This window comes from Chenopodium quinoa, unplaced genomic scaffold (assembly GCF_001683475.1).
Source record: "Chenopodium quinoa cultivar QQ74 unplaced genomic scaffold, ASM168347v1, whole genome shotgun sequence".
Lineage (NCBI taxonomy): Eukaryota > Viridiplantae > Streptophyta > Magnoliopsida > Caryophyllales > Amaranthaceae > Chenopodium > Chenopodium quinoa.
Genome location: NW_018745080.1, coordinates 702031 through 721664, shown reverse-complemented (window position 1 = coordinate 721664; position 19634 = coordinate 702031).

The following is a 19634-nucleotide window of genomic DNA, read 5'->3' as shown; positions in this document are numbered from 1 at the left end:
TATTATTCATTTATTTTTCCTCTTATTTATGTCACCATGTAACCTTAGCTTAGTAAGGGTATGTTAAAAAGTTCAATAATGATCTAAAACTACAACTTATTTGAAAGTCTAATATTTTGAAACTTGTACAATCTTTTCGTATATCTTAAAGTAACATAAACGACAATTAGTTCCAGACAGAGATAGTATATATACTATAAAATTCAGACTAGGGGAGGTTTGTAAGTACCTAAGAGTTGGGGAAATTTGTTATACAATCATGAATGTTAACGGTAAAATTAAATACAAGAAGACTTTTAAGGTGGTATAATATTAGGTAGGCAGCTGGAATATGAATCTTGCTGAATAAAACAACCATCTTTAGGAATTATTAATTTATTAATGGGTTTTTAATTTATATCTTAATGTAGGTGTGCACTTTTAATCTCTTCTGTATGTTCTCATTTCCTGGTATTGGATTCGAAAACGAAGTGAATTAATTTTGGTGGCCCTAAGTTGTGTAATTTTAGCAAGTTTTCATTGCAGAAAGCTTGATTATGTAAAGCAATATGTTTGGGTCCAATTTAGTCCAATTGGGCCTGGTCACTGAATGATCCAATTAAAAGCCCAAGGTTAAGGTTCAACTCTCCAAATGTGCTAAAGTCAAAAATCAACATCCTCAAAGCCATGTCAAGGTCAGTCAACGGCCCAATCAGCTTGGCCCAGCCCAACTAACTTCCGGGCCCAATCCGCCTCCTTCATTAGCCAAGGTATAAAAGCCAACAATTTGGTCAATTCTTGGTAAGACAATAAAGCCTCAAGCAACTAAACTCTTGCACAGCTTTCTCTCTCTAATATACTGACTTAAGCATCGGAGGGGCCTTCCTCGGCGTCCCCCCCGAGGCTAGTTTACGTGTATTTGTTGTGCAGGAAACCCTCGGCTCCTGCGTCGTTCGGACCGAGACCAAGTTCCCTCAAGATAAAAGGATCTTCCGAGATTCGATTGTTTTCATCCGAAACAATTTGGCGCCGTCTGTGGGGAACGCTACTAAATTTCGCGTCAGTCATCAAACACTCCGGCAGTCGCCATGACTAAGAGTGGAAAGAGTTCCAAGAAGGCTAAGAAGGGAGGAGGCCAGATTACGGTGAGGGAACGCCAGCCGGTTTATCCCTCCCCGGAGCAAGCCTCTTCCGAATCGGAGGCCCCCATTTCTCCGGAAAGGGAAGCCTCAAGAGGTCCTAGCCTCCAGGAGGAGAACACCTCGCACCACACTCGGCAGCCGGGGCCATCCCCGAGACCGAGTGGCTCAGGTGCGAGGAACTCCCCGCCGCGCCATAGCGTGCAATCCAGGTCACATCCGCGGGAGACTCCTCCCTCCGGACCCTCCACCGAGGAAGTGGCCAGAGCAGTGGCCATCTGCATGGAGTTCCTTAAAGCTCAAGGGGCTCCAATCCAGATGCCTGATGATCACCAGCCGAGAAACCTGAAAAGGAGGATCGGTCAGGATGATGGTGGACAAGTTCCACCACATAGAGAGCTCGGCCAGAGGTCGCGAGGGGACACCCGAAACTCCAGTAAGGAGAGGAGGAGGAACCCTCAACCCTCTGACCACTCTGAAGCTCAGAATTCCATGGGGCCCTCCAAGGACCCGGAATTCGCCCGCCAAAGCGTTCACGAACGCTTGGGTTCGAGGGAGTTGAGTGTGCATAGCCGCCTCACCTTCCCAGAGGATACCGGACCCCACCCAACCTTGTCTCAGCCGGGGACGAAAACCACTTCCACCTCTGAGAGAGGAGGGAGCGAGGTCCCTGAGGCCGGGTACAAGGGGAAGGCGGTCATGGTTCCATCGAACTCGCCCTTCCAGAAGTGGATTCTGGAAGAGCATGTGCCAACGGTCAAAATCCCGGCACATATTACTTACGATGGTACCTCAGATCCTAAGGATCACATTGCCTCTTACGAGGGGCACATGTATCTGAACCCGAGGTCTGAGGCTACCTGGTGTAAATACTTTCCTACGACCCTCAAAGGTGTTGCCCAATCCTGGATCACCAAAGGGCTCAAGGAAGGCTCCATAACCGGTTGGAACGACCTCTCCAACAAGTTCAAGAGCAAATTCTCTACGGCCAACCGCCGAGAGAAGACCACTGCAGAGCTAATGAGTCTGCAGCAGGCGGAGGACGAGAGCCTCCGCGACTATCTGACTCGCTTCAGCAACGAGTCATCCGGAATCACAAGCCTGGATCAAGGCCTGGCCGTGTTCGCGCTACGGAACGGCCTCCAAGCTGGAAAGTTCCTGGACTTCATGGTCATGCATCCCCCGCAGACCCTGGAGGAAGCCTTGGAAGCATCGGATAGGTTCATCCGAGCCGAGGAGTGGAACAGATCCAGGTCTCAGTCTCGTCCGAGAATTGAGAAGCCGAAAGGGCAGCAGCCCGAAGTCTCGGCGCAGAGGAAAGGGAAGGCTAAGGCCTCAGAACCGTCCTCTGCTGCCGAGCCGAAGAAGGAAAGACACTTTCCCTACACGGGAAGGTACGATTCATACACTCCACTCTCCCTTCCCCGTGCTAAGATTTTCAGCACGACGAAGGACGAGGGGAGATTCAAAAAACCTCGTCCGTTGCCTCCCTGGCATCAGACGAGGGGAAAGGACCAGTGGTGCGAGTTCCATGACTCACCCGGACATCGCACCGAGGACTGCGTCCAGCTGAAGGACCAGATTGAGGATCTGGTCCGCAAGGGGTACCTGAGCCAATACCTCGCGGACAGGCGCGAGGAGAAAAAAGCTGAAAAAGATTCTCGGCAGGACCTCAACTTCGCTCGGAAGAAGGATAAGGGACCTCAGGGCAAGGAGTCCCTCGACATCCTAGTTATTTCCGGGGGAATCTCGCGAGGCACAGCCAAACGCCAACTGAGGGGTCTAACCCATCAGATTCATCAGGCTGAGCTTCGGCAGTCCCAGTCACCGGCGCCGAACATCCTGTTCACAGCCGAAGACTGTGAGGGGGTGGTATACCCCCACGATGACCCACTAGTAATCATTCTGGGCATCGCCAACCGCAACGTCTGGCGGACCCTCGTCGACGGCGGTAGCGGGGCGAACATCCTCTTCCGAGGAGCGTTCGACCAGCTGAGGATGGGAGCCGAGCACCTGGCCCCCGCACCCTACCCGGTGTCTGGATTCAACGGCTCTTCATCGTATCCTGACGGGAAGATTACACTTCCTGTCACCATCGGCGAAGGCCGAGCAGCTAGGAATATCATGGCCGAATTTTTGGTCGTAGATGCTCCATCTGCATACAACGTGATCATGGGGAGACCCCTCATTCACGGCATTCAAGGAGTCGTCTCCACGTATCATCAAATCATGATATACGTTTCAGACGAGGGACGCTCCGAGAAAATAAAGGGCAGTCAAAAAGAAGCCCGCCTATGCAATCACCTCAAGCCATCCACGTCTCGCCGAGGCAACCGTGGCGATGGGGAGGAAAAGCACCGGGACCGAAACGCCAAAAAGCCGAGAGGCTCAGACGTTTCGGCTAATGAAGCCCCAGACAACGAGAAATCTGATGGGGGCCAAAAGGCTGACTCCGCCTCAGAGCCGAACGACTCTGATGGCCAGCCGCGGTCAGGAAAGTCTGCTAATATTGATAGCAGGCCGGAATTCGAGGAATCCAACTCTAAGAGCATGGAGACGGATGACCTGACCGAGTCAATAGAACTGACCGTAGGAGATCCGAACAGATGTGTTAGCATCGGGTCGTCACTGGAGCCAAACACCCGTGCGGCACTCGTCCAACTCCTACGGGCCAGTGGAGACGTGTTCGCCTTCTCAGCCGCAGAAATGCCCGGGATTGATCCGGACTTCGTCTCCCATAGGCTTAATGTCGACCCCTCCAGTCGACCCATTAAGCAGAAAAAGCGGAACTACTCCGCCGAAAAGAACCAGAACATCGCAGCTGAGGTCGATAAGCTCCTAGATGCTGGGTTCATTGAACCCTGTCAGTATCCGGAGTGGCTGGCCAATGTTGTAATGGTTCAGAAGGCAAATGGTAACTGGAGGATGTGCGTTGACTTCACGGACCTGAATAGGGCATGTCCCAAGGACTCCTATCCGCTGCCGAGGATCGACCAACTGGTCGACTCGACAAGCGGGCATGCTCTGCTCAGTTTCATGGACGCATTCTCGGGATACCATCAGATCTTCATGCACCCCGAGGACCGAGCTAAAACAGCGTTCATAACAAGTTCCGGGTTGTACAATTACAGAATGATGCCCTTCGGATTGAAAAATGCGGGGGCAACATATCAGAGGTTGGTTGATCAGGTTTTCGCCGAGCAAAAAGGCCGAAACATGGAGGTTTATGTTGACGACTCAATCGTCAAAAGCATAAAAGAAAAAGATCATGTCACGGACCTAGCCGAAACCTTCGCCACCCTCAGAAAATACAAAATGAAGCTGAATCCGAAGAAATGTGTCTTCGGCGTGAAGTCAGGCAAGTTCCTCGGCTTCATGGTCAGCAAGAGGGGGATTGATGCAAACCCCGCCAAAGTACAAGCTGCTTTAGACCTCCCCGAGCCGAAGACAAAAAGGGATATTCAGCGTCTAGCCGGGAGAATGGCTGCCTTGTCCAGGTTCATCTCACGAGCCTCAGACAAAGGGCTCCCTTTCTTCAAGGCGCTGAAGCTCCAAAATTCAAAAGGCATTGAATGGGGAGACGAACAAAAGTCAGCCTTTCAGCAGCTCCGTGAACACCTGGCTCAACTCCCAACACTGGCAAGGCCAGTCGTAGGAGACATCCTATACTTATACGTGGCGGTCAGTCCAGCCACGGTAAGCGCGGTGCTGCTAAGGGAAGAAGAAAAAGTTCAACAGCCGATCTATTTCGTCAGCCACACCCTGACGGATGCCGAGACGCGCTACCCATTGTTAGAAAAAGTGGCTTATGCAGTGGTGGTGGCTGCTCGGAAGTTGCGACCCTATTTTGATTCTCATCAAATAGCGGTTCTAACTGATCAGCCGTTAGAGAAAGTCCTCGGCAAGGTTGAAAAATCCGGTAGACTAGCAAAGTGGGCTTTCGAGCTCACCGAGTTCAGTATCGGTTATCAGCCGAGAACAGCCATCAAGGCGCAAGCCTTGGCAGACTTCTTGGCCGAGTGCTCCTATCAGGAGACTCTGGATGCAAGGAGGAAAATCTGGACCGTCTTCACGGATGGGTCCTCCACCGTGAACGGTTCGGGGGCAGGGGTCGTCATCACCTCTCCCGAAGGCAAAACCTTCGAGTATGCACTAAAATTTTCATTCAAAGCCTCTAACAACGAGGCCGAATATGAAGCAGCCATTGCTGGCTTAGACCTGTGCGTATCGTTGGAAGCCGAGCATGTCTACCTCAAGACAGATTCTCAGCTGGTCGCCAATCAGATCCGGGGGGAGTATGAGGCTAAAGAGCCTTCAATGGCAGCTTACCTCACAAGGATCAAATCGACAATTGCGAAGCTGAGATCTTTCGAAGTAGAGCTGATCCCAAGGGGTCAAAATGCTCAAGCGGACGCACTCTCCAAACTTGCAAGCTCAACTCTGACTGAGTTAAGCCGTTCTGTCTATGTGGAGGTGCGCCGAGAAAAGAGTGTAGCCGAAGCAATATCAATCTGCTGCGCTGCACTCGAGCCGAGCTGGATGGATGACATCCTGGCTTATAAACTCAGGGACGAGCTCCCCGAGGATAGGAATTCGGCCTCCAAGATAAAGCGGATCAGTTCACGATTCCTCGTCTTCGGCGGCCAACTCCTCAGAAAATCCTTCTCCGCTCCATTATTGAAATGCGTGGGTCCAGCGGATGCCGACTATATTCTCCGAGAGATTCACCTCGGCATCTGCGGAAACCACATAGGAGGGAGAACCTTAGCCCACAAAGCTCTCAGGGCAGGGTATTTTTGGCCTACAATGATCTCGGATGCAAAGAACATGGTCAGAAAATGCGAGAAATGCCAAAAATTTGCACCGGTAATCCATCGGCCATGCCTAGATCTCCAGCCAATTCTTAATCCTCTTCCATTTGCACAATGGGGGTTGGATATTCTGGGACCCTTTCCCGAGGCCCCATACAAAAGAAAGTGGCTGATAGTCGGAATCGACTATTTCAGCAAATGGATCGAAGCGGAAGCTGCTTCAAGCATATCTGAGCAAACTGTCAGACAGTTCATCTGGCAGAACATAATAACTCGGTTCGGCATCCCAAAAGTTTTTGTGTTCGACCACGGCAGACAGTTTGACAACCTGCCCTTGCGCCGATACACTGATCAATTCGGGATAAAATTGGCTTACTCCGCGGTTTGCCACCCTCAGAGTAATGGCCAAGCCGAAGCCGCAAATAAACAGATCCTTAACGCTCTCAGAAAAAGAGTAGAGGATCAAAAGTCCAAGTGGGTAGAGGAACTTCCGGGAACCCTCTGGTCACTCCGGACAACCGAGAAGGAGGCAACGGGGCATTCACCTTTTCAGCTGGTGTATGGATCCGAAGCAGTGCTTCCAGTGGAAGTGGGCTCAGAAAGCCTACGAGTGAATCTCTTCTCAGCCGAGGAAAATGAGCAGCTCATGAAAGAGTCCCTCGACTTCCTTGACGAGATTAGAGATCTAGCCCGAGAAAGGATGGCTGCACACAAGCTCAGAATGAGCAAGTCCTACAACCGAAGAGTCTATCAACGACCTCTCAGAGTTGGGGATTTAGTTTTGAGGAATGCTGCAGCTGTTCAAAAAAGTCGCATTCATGGCAAACTCTCAGCATCTTGGGAGGGACCTTATGAAATTTATCAAGAGCTTCAGCCCGGTACCTTCAGACTCAAACAAATGGATGGCACCGAGCTGAAAAACCATTGGAATGCCGATGTGCTCAAAAAATACTATGTGTAAATCCTTCGGATAGTACAATCTATGTAAGTACACTGATTTTGTTTATAAAAAGGCCATCGAGCCAGTATTCATTCAGATTGCGTGTGTTCTTTAAGTCTTTATGCTTTCTACGGTTTTTCAAAAATTCAAGGTTTCATTCGGCGCTGTCCGGGGTATTGCATAATGATGCCTTGTACCTCGGCAAGCCGTAAAACCTGCCAAAAAAAAGATACAAGCCCGAAGTATTGCATAGTGATGCCTTGTACTTCGGAGAATCTGTTCCTTTGGGCAAAAAGGCCATAGACTTATCCGAAACATAGCCTAAAAAATAGGAACTGATAAAGCCCCGAAGTATTGCATAGTGATGCCTTGTACTTCGGATGAATCAGTTCCGGGTGGTAGTTGCAACTCTGAAGTATTGCATGATGATGCCTCGTACTTCAGATAAACTGCTGCCCCGGCATGGTGTTTCGGATAGTTGTTCCCTTGGATGAATTGAAGAAAGTGTCACAAGAGTACCATCTCTAGAGTGAAAACTCTCAGGTAGAAAATAAATCAAAGTGTTCAAAGATCCTCGGCTTAGCCGAGAAAAATTATCAGCCATTCCAGAATTCAGAAGACCTCATCTTCAGATTTCTGGGGGGGCAGAGGGAAATAGAGAAATGGCACAACTGATCTAATACCCTTCAGCTCAGCCGAAGTTTGATACTTATGTCAGTTTTTTCACAAGTTGAAAACATCCGAGTACAAACGGCAAAAAGAAGTCTCAGCAGAAATGATTCTCGCTAGCCGAAGTTCTGCACTTAGCAAATATTTGAAAGATCATTCGAAGAAAGCAGTAAAGTGCGAAGACTGGTAAAGCGAAGAGAAAAAAAAAAATAATACACAAGAAAGCTGAGAAAGTGAACTTCTTTGAAATAAAAATGTTGAATTACAAAAATAGTCGGCAGCCGCCCACAAGCGGAAAGTAACAGCTGCCGAAATACGTACAGGCAAAATAAAAATATAATAAGCTGTTGTACGATAAGGCAAGCTGAAGCAAAAAAAAACAAAAGGCAAAAATTCAGAAAGCGGCAAGTCTAAAGTTGAGCGCATGATGAACCGCAAGATTCTGAAGACGACTGCCCGAGTTCCTATGCTTCAGCCTGAGGATCAGACTGATCAGCTTCATTGGGCCCAATGGTGGTCTCAGCTCCAGCAGCAGAAGAAGCAGGCTTTGCACTCTGCCGAGCCTCCCTTTCCCTCTGCTCAGCCTCCAACTCCATCCTCTCAGCTTCTTCCTCGGCTTCCTCAGCCTTAAGGATTTCAGCTTCGATTGGAGTGGCATACTTCATGTGAGGGTCTTCGGGATCTTGGACCCATTCAGCACATTTGGACCAGTCCAGCTTCGGCTCAGCATGAAGGCAGACCCTTCGGCACACTCTGAACCCGTTTCTAAAACCCATTTCATACTCTTCTTGGGTATAGATACGGACTTTGAGTAGAGCCTCAGCATCGGCCAACTTCTTCTTCGTCTCCTCCAAGTCTTCCTCGGATCTCTTCAGCTCATCGACGAGCTTGGAGGAGGAGCCTTTCAGCTCGGTAAACTCTTGCTGAACCCGGGAAGCCTCGGCCTGAACTTGGACCATTTCTTCCTTCTTGGCAGTGAGCTGATCCTCAGCCTCTTGTAGCTTAGCTCTTTGAGCTTCAGCAGCAGCAGCAGCCCTTGAGAGTTGGACATCCCTAGCTTGGAGCATCTCTTCAGCAGCCATTCTGCTGGCTTCAAGAGATTCTAGCTGATGCTGCACTTCAGCTTGTGCAGCAGCTCCTTCTTGGATTCGGCTCTCGATAGCAGCCTTGAACTTGGAGATGTCCACCCCCAGGTGCTCTTGGAGGAATTTTTCCCCTTCCATCAGTGGGGGAAAAACTTCCTTCTCCATAGCGTCGCAGAAGGTCTGGAGGGCTTCAGCAGCCTTTTTCTCGTACTCCTCAGCCTTCTGCTGCTTCTCTTCAGCTGCTGCCTGCTTCAGCTTAGCAAGCTTTAGCTCTTCCTCGGCTACCCTTTGATCGTGCTCGGCAGCGTCCACCCTATCTTGTAGGGAATCTATCAGCTCTACAGTGAGAGTCTGATTGTGCACGAACTGAAAACAGGGGCACAAGTTAAAAAAGTAAAAAATAATAGCTGAAAGGTTGAGTTCAGAAAGAAATCGAGGCAAGGAGAATTACCTGCATCATCAGCAGTTGGTTGGACCTGGCAGGGTCAGGAACTGATCTGCTGGATTCGCCCATCCCAGCAGTGGCCTTCAGCGACCAAATCCTTGCCCTATCTACTTCGGACAGGCCAGCAAAATCGCCGAAGTAGGCTGCAGCACCTTCTCGGTTCTGACCCCATATGAGGTCCCAGATGTGGTCTGGGACTGGAATTCGGGGGGCCGAGAAACCCATTTCTCCAGACTGCAGCGTCTGGAAGGAAGGGAAGGATGACGATGGAGCCTCTTTAGCTTTGGGTGGCTCAACGTCCTCCTCCTCAGAAGAGTCAATTATTGTGACCTCTTCTTCTTCAGGTGTGAGGACGAAGGCCCCAACCTCTCTGGCAATGTCCGCCGTGAAACCCTCAGCACTGGGCGTCACGGCGTCTCCATCCTTGTCCTCGGCGGCACTCTCTCGAGCTTCTTCCAGAACCTCTCCCTTAGGTTTGGGAGTTCTCTGATCCACCTCCATCTCGGGGGGTGGCGGAGAGGCCCTTGGGGGTGATTGAGGCGGTGGCCGGGGAACCCTCGGCGATCCATTGCCTTCCTCGGGTTCCCTTATTTCAACGCCGATGGTCATCGGCCTCCGCTGAAAGTCATGCGGGCCGATGATGGCCATTCTTCGGCGCCTCTTCTGAAGCGGCTGCTCGTCCATACCCGAGTCTGAAGACTCTTCTTGTACTTGGTCTTCGGGACGAACAGGGGCTTTCCCTTCCCTGTGTCTGCTGCTCTCTTCAGACTGTAAAGGGCAGGCAGGGGGAAGAATGTGAAAAAAAAAAAAAAAAAAAGAAGAAAGACAAAGTTAAGTCTAAAGGCTCACCGAGGTCTTCAGCAAAGCCTCGTCTTCTTCAGCTGCCCTAGCCGCAGCTTCTTCAGCAACTCTGGAGGACCCTTCTCCACCTTCACAAGCTTCAATAACCCGTGCAACCTCTTCGGCTGTACGGGCAGCTTCAGCTTCTTCTTCCAGCAGCTGAAACAAGGGATCTCTCTTCTTCCACCAAGGCTTCTGCCTCTGATACAGAGCAACAGCCTCAATTTGGAAGTGGGAAGAGTCTAGGTGAACCTCTCGGCGCCTTGGTTCAGTGATAGGGGGAGCCCGATCAGTTACGACTCGTTCTCGGTTGACGCCAAGGCGAGCGTAATCAATGCCGACGTTGGTCTCGTCCCGTTCTGAAAAAGAAAAGGGGAGAAGTCAATTCAGTTAGTTCGGCACATCACAAGAAAGCAAAATGAAAGAAGAAAAGAGATAATTAAAAGGCCTCGGCCCCAGCCGAAGAAGATTACCATCCCTAAACTTTCGGCTGAGGCCGACAGCTGCCAGCATATTCTCTTGGAAAACATAGTGCGTATCGGGGAGCCAAGTCTCCGGGATATGCTGCATTCGGCCGCTGCCTCCCCGGTTCGGCAGCTTGCCGAAGATGTTCTGCTGATTAAGGTTCGGGTCTGGCCCGCTATCTTCGGGAGGACCTAAACTTCCCATATCAGGATCCGGCTCGGCAAGATACCGGGGAGCGCTGAAAACGTAAGGGTGGCTCGGCTCCGTGGGTGCCCTAACCCAAATCCATTGACCTCTCCAGTCCTTGTCTGAAGAGTCGTTCGGCCACATGGTTAGGAACGGGGGCCGAGACTCAATCCGATACCACCCAGAGCCATGGCATCCGTGCCCACTTTGAATGTTTGGCACTAGCCGATGGAGCCTTTTGAAGCAATGCAGGTTCGGCACGTACCTGAAGAATTTGCAGACCCATAAGTACGTCATTACCCTTCGGATGCTGGTGGGGGTCAGCTGGCACAGGGAAATGTTGTAATGGATCAGCAAGTCTCGGACGAATACGTCCAAAGGGAACCTCAGCCCGTACTGGAGTTGTCTTGTGTACACCCCCACATACCCCGGGGGTGGACGGTGGATTCTATCGGAGGCCGTGGGCATTCGGCACCAATACCCATCGGCTTCAAGGATGCCGTAATGCAACTCAATTTGCTCGGCAAACCGGTACTGATCAGCATTCTCCACCCACCATGAGTAGGGGCGGTTCTTTATCATGGCCGAAGCTACTTCGGCATCCTCCCACTCTGAAAACCCTGGGAGGATATCCCAAAGGACAGCGGGAACTTCATCATCCCGTCCTGAAGCGCTCACCCCCTCAGCCCTCTGAGGAGGAGCCGAAGAAATGGGAGTCGCCCTAACCCCTTCAGCAGGGTCAGACTCTGTCCTTCGTCCATTCCAGGTCCCAATCCTGTCCCTGGGATCGGGGATTAGCCTTGCTCTTCTTGGAGCACGGGCTCCACCTCTAACTCCCCTCACCATTGACGAATTTCGAAGGAAAAAGTCGAAAAAGGGGAAAGAGTGCAAAGTCGAAGAAAAATGAAATAAAATCAAAGGAATTTACCTTGATCTGAAGCAAAAGCCGCCGATTTACGAATTGGTAGTGACAAGTCTCAGCTTCTAAGCTTAATGCTCGGGGAATTTGCGAAGTTCTGATGCGGGCTCTTGAGCGTTCTTGAGAATTCTGGGTTTGTGTTGATGAATGAGTGGGGAGAGAAGACGCGCCTCTATTTATATCTCCAGAAATGGGAATTCAAGGAGTCTGCGTTTCAATTTCTCTCAAGCACCCCACTAAGTAACCGTTAAACACACGACCTTGCAGTTAAATCGCCCACTACCCGTCCAACTTCCGCAATTATCCACATTAACTGTTGTTATCTCATTAATCATGGGTTAATTATGGTTTAAATTCACATTTTTGGATTAACAAATCATTCACTTCCCTCCTTTTCTGATTAAATCAAACCCGACCCGTCATCCTTCCAAATCGGGTCTGGGGGGCAAGTTGTTTGGGTCCAATTTAGTCCAATTGGGCCTGGTCACTGAATGATCCAATTAAAAGCCCAAGGTTAAGGTTCAACTCTCCAAATGTGCTAAAGTCAAAAATCAACATCCTCAAAGCCATGTCAAGGTCAGTCAACGGCCCAATCAGCTTGGCCCAGCCCAACTGACTTCCGGGCCCAATCCGCCTCCTTCATTAGCCAAGGTATAAAAGCCAACAATTTGGTCAATTCTTGGTAAGACAATAAAGCCTCAAGCAACTAAACTCTTGCACAGCTTTCTCTCTCTAATATACTGACTTAAGCATCGGAGGGGCCTTCCTCGGCGTCCCCCCCGAGGCTAGTTTACGTGTATTTGTTGTGCAGGAAACCCTCGGCTCCTGCGTCGTTCGGACCGAGACCAAGTTCCCTCAAGATAAAAGGATCTTCCGAGATTCGATTGTTTTCATCCGAAACACAATATATAGGGTTTTTGTGCACTATACCTAGTAAAATTTGGTGAAAGAAAAGGAGTGCAGTCCAAATTTTTATTTTATTTTTTTGTTTTTTCATCTTGTAATGATTTTATTTTATTTTTATACATGATCAAAAGAATGTTATTGATTTTTGTATATTTGAGTTGTTGTTGGACCTACCTTATTGATGTGTATGTTAGAGGTAATAAATTGAATTAGATGCATGAAGTAAATTCCTTCAATTCCTTGATGAATCCACAAGCAACTGCAGCATATGATAACACACGCAAATGCAGATTATGGCCTCTTTTTTTTGGGTTACTGCAATGCTGCAGGAATAAATCTGGCATTCAACGCCCTTTTTATTTTATTTTCCACTCATACTTTTGTATATTATTACAAGTACTATGTATTTAAATTGGTACATTTTCTGTAAGTTAAGAGAGTCATAATGGGTAAATGATTTATGAGAAGCTATTGCGTGCGTATGTCTGCACGCAAATTTCCGTGCGAATAGCTTGGCTGATATGTTTTACTTGTTAGCTTATATATTTCATGTGTTAGCTGATATGTTTCATTTGTTGCCTAATATGATTTTTGTGTTGGCTAATATATCTTTTTTGTTGGCTGATATTATTTTGTTGGTTGATATCAGACATCAATTGACTTATATGTTTCTTTAGTTGGCTGATAATCTGATATGTATATTTTAATTGTTGGATTATATGTTTTATTCTGTTGGCTGATATGTTTATTTTGTTGGCTTACCTGTTGCTTTTGTTTGCTGATTTCATCCTTTTTTTGGCTGATACGCTTTATTTGTTGCTGATATGTTCCTTCTGTTGGCTGATATATTCCTCTTGTTGGATGATATGTATCTTTTGTTAGCTGATATATTCCTTTTGTTGGCTTATACGTTTTTACTGATGTCTAATATGTCCCTAATGTTGACTGATATCAGACATTAATTGGCTGACATATTACTTTTATTAGCTTATATGCATAATTTGTTATCTAATATGATTAACTATTTTTATTTCCTTCTCTCTCCTCTTTTCCTCTTCCTCTCTCTTTCACATGAGCATGGGAACAAATCCTCATACATATCAGCCAACAAATCCACAAATCCTCACGCCACCCTCATTCCTCCTTCATTCCTCACTTCCTCGAGTTCCCCCTAATTTCCTCCTCCACCGCACCCACCAACCACAGCAACACCAGTCGTCGTTCACCGAACCCACCGTAACCACCAAGCACCGCACCACCAACCACAACATCACTAGTCGCCGTTCACCGAACTCACCCGCCTAACCCACCCACCGAACCCACCCACCACCACCTCTACCTTAAGACGAACCCACCGCAAATCACCAACCACCGAACCCACCAAAGCATCCCCAGCCACCCTCACCCAGCCACCAGCACCGAAAACAACAACCTACTCCCCAAAAACAACCACAGCTCCCAACAGGTGATAAGTCGTATATTGTACATGTTTTTAGGGTCTTTTTAGGTAGTTTTCGACTCTAGATTTGTTGTTCACAACTCTTTTTGGCTTAATTTGGTTTGGTTGTGATCATATGATGCTTTTATGGGTAGATTCGGTTTTTTTTATGTATTTCAGGATATAACGAAGCTATTTGAAGGTTTTACGAAGTTGCGGATCTTGATCATAGCTTGCAATTCACTTAGAAGGCCAATGTTTGAAGTTGAAGTCATTTAAAGCTAATCTCCAGACATGCCCATGTCACACAGAGACATGGGTGTGTCAATGTTTTGAAGAAGTAGAAAGTTGAATTTTAAGTTTTATTTGAGGCATGCCCATGTCTATTTGAGGCACGCCCATGTCGAGTCAAGTGCTTCGAGCTAGAAGCTACGTGCTAAGGGAAGCATGGAACACCCCCAATTTCCAACTCTTTTAAGAGCATTAGTAGAGACATAAAAATATAGGAGATTAGGGGTGCTACTGCCTCACTTAGACTAAAAACCTAAGTGATAAGGCCAAATTAAACAACCACTTAGCTAGATTTATTCCAAAACTAAATAATTGTCATATTTAAGTCATAACCTTTAAAGGAGATACAATAATGTCTCAAGCTAATCATTAAATAAACTATCTCAATTCTATTACATTATTACCAATATGACCCATATGATCTCGGCAGATCGATCTCTCACGTTGAACCACATAAACCTGAAATTCAAGGTACATATACAAGAAAGAAATAACAAAGTCAATGACAACTGAGTAAGTACTTGTAATACCCCGTATTTTTATACGTACTTTTAACTTAAATAAGTATTTCTTAAAGTATTTGAATAATTCGAAATGAATTATTTATGGTGTTTCATTAATTTAAAAAGAATTATTTTAATTAAAAGTTTATTTTTAATTATTTAACAATCTTGAAAATATTTTATTTCATGATTTGGAAACTTTGGGGCATATTATTTTATAAAAGGAAATTTTAAAGCCAATGGTATTTAAGGAAAGTCAAAATACTAGTTTGAATAGGAGAAAGGATTATTAAGGGTACAAAGGGGAATTTAAGTAGGAGGGTTTAGAGAGGGGGTATAAATACCCATCACATAGGCAAATTAAACCTTGCCCAAGGTGGAGAATCCCCAAAGGTAACTCTCTCTCTCTCTCTCTCTCCCTCTCTCTCTCTCTCTCTCTCTCTCTCTCTCTCTCTCTCTCTCTCTCTCTCTCTCTCTCTCTCTCTCTCTTCTTATTTTCTCTGTCGCCGGCCACCGCCGCAGCCACCAGCGAACGTCGACGACAGCAACGACACCACCAACGGACGCGTGTCAGCAGCCCTGCTGTGGTGTCGTGGCTGTTGGTGTTCGAACAAAAAAAAATCTCTTTTGTTTTTAATCCTAATCTAGCCTTGATTTAATTATTGATTTTGTGTTTTGTGATGATTTTTATGATGTTTGATTTAAAGTATGATGTACATAAATTTTCAGATTTGGTTTTGAATTAAAAAGCTCCAAATTATAAACCCTAGGTTTCTAAGTTTATGTATATTGATGGAAATTGTTTATGGGTGATTTAAATTATTGAAATAAGTGTTGTAAAACACAATTACAGCAATTTTTTATGATTTAATAAAGCTGAAATTTTTATATATAAGCTATAATTATGTTTCTTGAAAAGAATTTTAATTACCCATTAATTGGGAATAAAAGTAAGGGTTTTAAATTAAATTTTAGCTTGTTTTAAAGGATTTATGAGTGATTTAAGGAGTGTATATATTGCTGGAAATTTATATTGAATAGGTAATAATGCCTCTATGTAATTTTGGTTTGTATGAGTTTTCCAAGTGAGTGATTTTATTTAGTCGTGGCGATTTTGAAATCATATTCAAGGTACGTTTGCGCACTTGGTAATTATTTGAATATGTAGAAGTATGCTAGGCTTTGTTTAATTAATTCCAAGTAGTATCATGATAGGTGTTGGTTGAAATTTGTTATATGATTGATGTTGGTGAATGATTTATGATGTATGAATTATTTATGATGAATTGGTGATTGGAATTAATTATGTTGGCATGTTGATTATGAACCACACTTTTATTATTGGCATGATAGTGAACATGTTTAATTAAACTAAATGTTTAATTGAGTTTGGAATATTGAAAGAAATTTTATTATGGTTCATATAATTTTTATTGATGCTATAAGCATGAGGAAGGAGCTATTTAAGTGTCTATGTACACGAGGATTAAATTATATTTTGGTGTCTAAGTGCACTTAAGGTGTTCTAAACACTGAGGGATAGGATTTGTGGTGCTTTATGCGCTTAAGGTGTTATTTAACACCGAGGTAGTTTATAAAGGATTCAACTTTAAATTTATGTGGTCACTAATTATTCAAGAATTAAATTGGTATGTTTGATTGCTTGAATGAGTTATAATGTTTGATTGTGTTATTATGGTTTGAAAGTCATCACCAAGTATAATAATATGTAAAGCAACGTAAAGTGGAAGAGATTACGCACCAAAACTCTTGGAACGTATATACCTTGAGTATGAACATATGGGGGGAGTTATGCGACTTTATATTTAACCATAACTTCCACTGGGAGTACAGGACGCTGTATATTCCTTTTTACTATGCGCAGGAATTCCACCACTTACGAGTGGTTCTTCTATAATGGCACTGTTAACTCCCATGTTAGTACCCCTTTATTGGGGCGGGTTAGGGGGAAACTCATTCGATGCGTAATCAAATTAAATGGACATTGGTATTTGTCTATTTAAGTGTTGAATGTCTTGTATGATTGTTTACAGATGCAACAAGGTAAGTTGTGTGATGATAGAATGAAAACATGATAATGTGTTTTATTACGCTTATGTACTCAGCATTGCTGATTGTATGTTGTATGTTTGTTTGGCCTTATCTTTACCTTGACCCTACGACGACCTATTTCTAATGGCGAGTAGTGGGGATAAGAAGAGAGAAGTTTTTTAGGTGATGAAGCGTTTTCATGATGGGCATGAGTAAAAAGCGAATCATGCTTAGTTTCCGTAGGAATATAATGTGTTTTATTTGCTTTGAATATTATTTATTTTATTATGCTCATGAGACTAACTTAAATGTTTCAGCATTATTAGGTTTTTAGGGCCTACAATGGTTCCAAATTGTAGGTTGACTTTGTTTGACTTTACTTTCTTTTGGTTTGACTTTTTAAGTTGACTTGTTTTGGATAGTTTTAAAAGATAGTCTTCCGCTGTGTGTCTTTGATTGCCTTTGCCGTTTTCACGGTGGCGGTAATATCTTAGATTTTCCCATTTCGTGTTTTAAAAAGGGCAAAAAAGGTATTTTAAAGGAAAGGAATTTCTAGGGTGTTACAAAGTGGTATCTGGGAGCTTAGGCAAGGGTGAGCACGGATCGGATATCCGATCCGAAATCCAATTTCGAATCGGATATCCGTATCCGAAAATCCTAATATTTGATATCCGATATCCGATCCAAAAATTTCAATCGGATATCCGAAATTTTCGGATAGGATAACTCGGATATCCAATATCCGACCCTTTTTATAAATTGCTTCTATATTTCATAAAAAAAAAAAATTTGCTTCTACAATCAATATATGTCTACTCTATAAAATGATCAATTATCTAAAATTATGAACTAAACTTAATATAATCTAAAATTACAATTATATAAAAAAAAATACAAGTAATTAAAATCTGAAATTTGAAAAAAAAAAAAAAAAAAAAAAAAAAAAAAAAAAAAAAACTACATCCAAATTCTAACCTAAATTAAATTAGATATGAAATTAGTAAATTACGGCCTCGTCGGTGTCGGTGTTGCTGTTGGCCACAATTTAATTTGTTGTTGGTCGTTGTTGGGAATCGCCAGTGTCGCTCGGTGTTGCTGTTGGTCGTTGTTGGCAATCGTCGGTGTTACTCGGTGTTGTTGTGGAGTTAAAAGTTGAGAGAAGAAAGAATAGAGTATGGACATGAAGAGGATAGAGAAGGAAAAAATGCTGAAATGTAATATGGAGTTAAGAGGAGAAAGAAAAAAAGGGAGGAGAGAGAAAAGAGAGGCATGCGTGAGGTGTGACAGAGAAAAAGAAAGGGAGGAGAAAACTCAGAAAAGGGAGGAGAGAGAAAAAGAAAGGGAGGAGAGAGAAAGAGAAAAAGAAAAAGAAAGGGAGCATAGGAGAAAGGGGGGGACATGCGTGACAGTAGAGGAGAAAAGGGATGAGTGAGAAAAAAATGGGTGGCTGCATTTTATTAGGGTTTTTTTTTTAATAGAGGTATTTTTATGTTTGCTACTTAGAATCATTTCAGATATTCGGATATCCGAAATCCGAAATTTCGATATCTGATCCGAAAATATTTTCGAATCGGTTATCCTAAATTTTCGGATCGGATGCGGATCGGATTTTCGGATTTTCGGATAATCAGATAGTTTTGCTCAACCCTAAGCTTAGGTTGAGATTTTTATTACCACTAAAGCCAAAAACGCGTTTTAAAGTGTTTTGTTTTAAGCTTGGCCAAGTGCTTATTTAATTAAGTTATTTTAAAAGAGGGTTATTTTCACTTATTTTAATTTTTGAAAACCGGAAAATTTATTCATTATTTTTTTTAAAAGGTCCGAATTTTTTTTTTATTATTGTAGAAAATCTGAATTATGAAGGACATCCAAATTATTATTTATTTTGGGGTGTCCGAATTTTCTTTTATGTTGGCCGAATATTTCGTCCTTTTTCGGAGCTTATTTTCAAAAATAAATAAATTAATTAATTTTAAAAGAGAAGTCAAAAATATTTTTAGTTTGTTCATTTTGCAGGAAAGCGAGAATTGAGGTAAGTATTATGTGTTAAAAGCTTTTAAAAGCATATTGGTGAGCTTGGGTAGGAAAGAATTTGGGCATATAAGTTAGATTTAATTATGTTCTTGTATGCATTAAATTTTAGGTTGTGATGTTTGATCATGTGGATTGATTAATTGAAAGTTGGTGATTATATGATTAGAAATAGTGAAATTGTTTGATTGAACATTGAACCTAATTCATGCAAGAACTGTATTTTTTTTTTTTTTCTTTGGGAAGGGAATTCTTTTCTAAGCCTTTTCCTTTACAGGATGCCGATTCTTCCTAACAAACATTCTCAAATTGGTATTCTAGTTAAGAAAAACAATGAACATCCGTTTGATTATGTCAAGAAGATCAGATTCTATTGTTCCCATATGAGCGATGTCTTAGGAGACCAACACTATGACCTTCCTGATCGAGTTTCTGCTATGATTATTCATTATCTTCTAGATGAACCCCCATACCTTGCCGTCAAAGCAAAATTTAGGAGATCAGATTCTATTGTTCCCATATGAGCGATGTCTTAGGAGACCAACACTATGACCTTCCTGATCGAGTTTCTGCTATGATTATTCATTATCTTCTAGATGAACCCCCATACCTTGCTGTCAAAGCAAAATTTTCTTATTTCTATTTACCAGGGGATATCCCAAACTACTCTAAATACAGAGACTATTATGGCAGTGGTATCCAGATTATAGGTACCTAATTTCTTACCTCGTTATAGTTGAGAAATATCATTAAGAGCGCTGGCACATTCCATATTCCAATTACTACTATGATAGTCCAGCAGGGAATAATTCCCCTTCCACTAGTCATCAGTCAGGAAGTTCTTCTCCCATTCAGGGTAATCAAGCAAGGACAGATGGAAGGCAGGAAGAAGGAGAGATGATGGATGAGAGTAACAATACTGTTATAGTTCCATT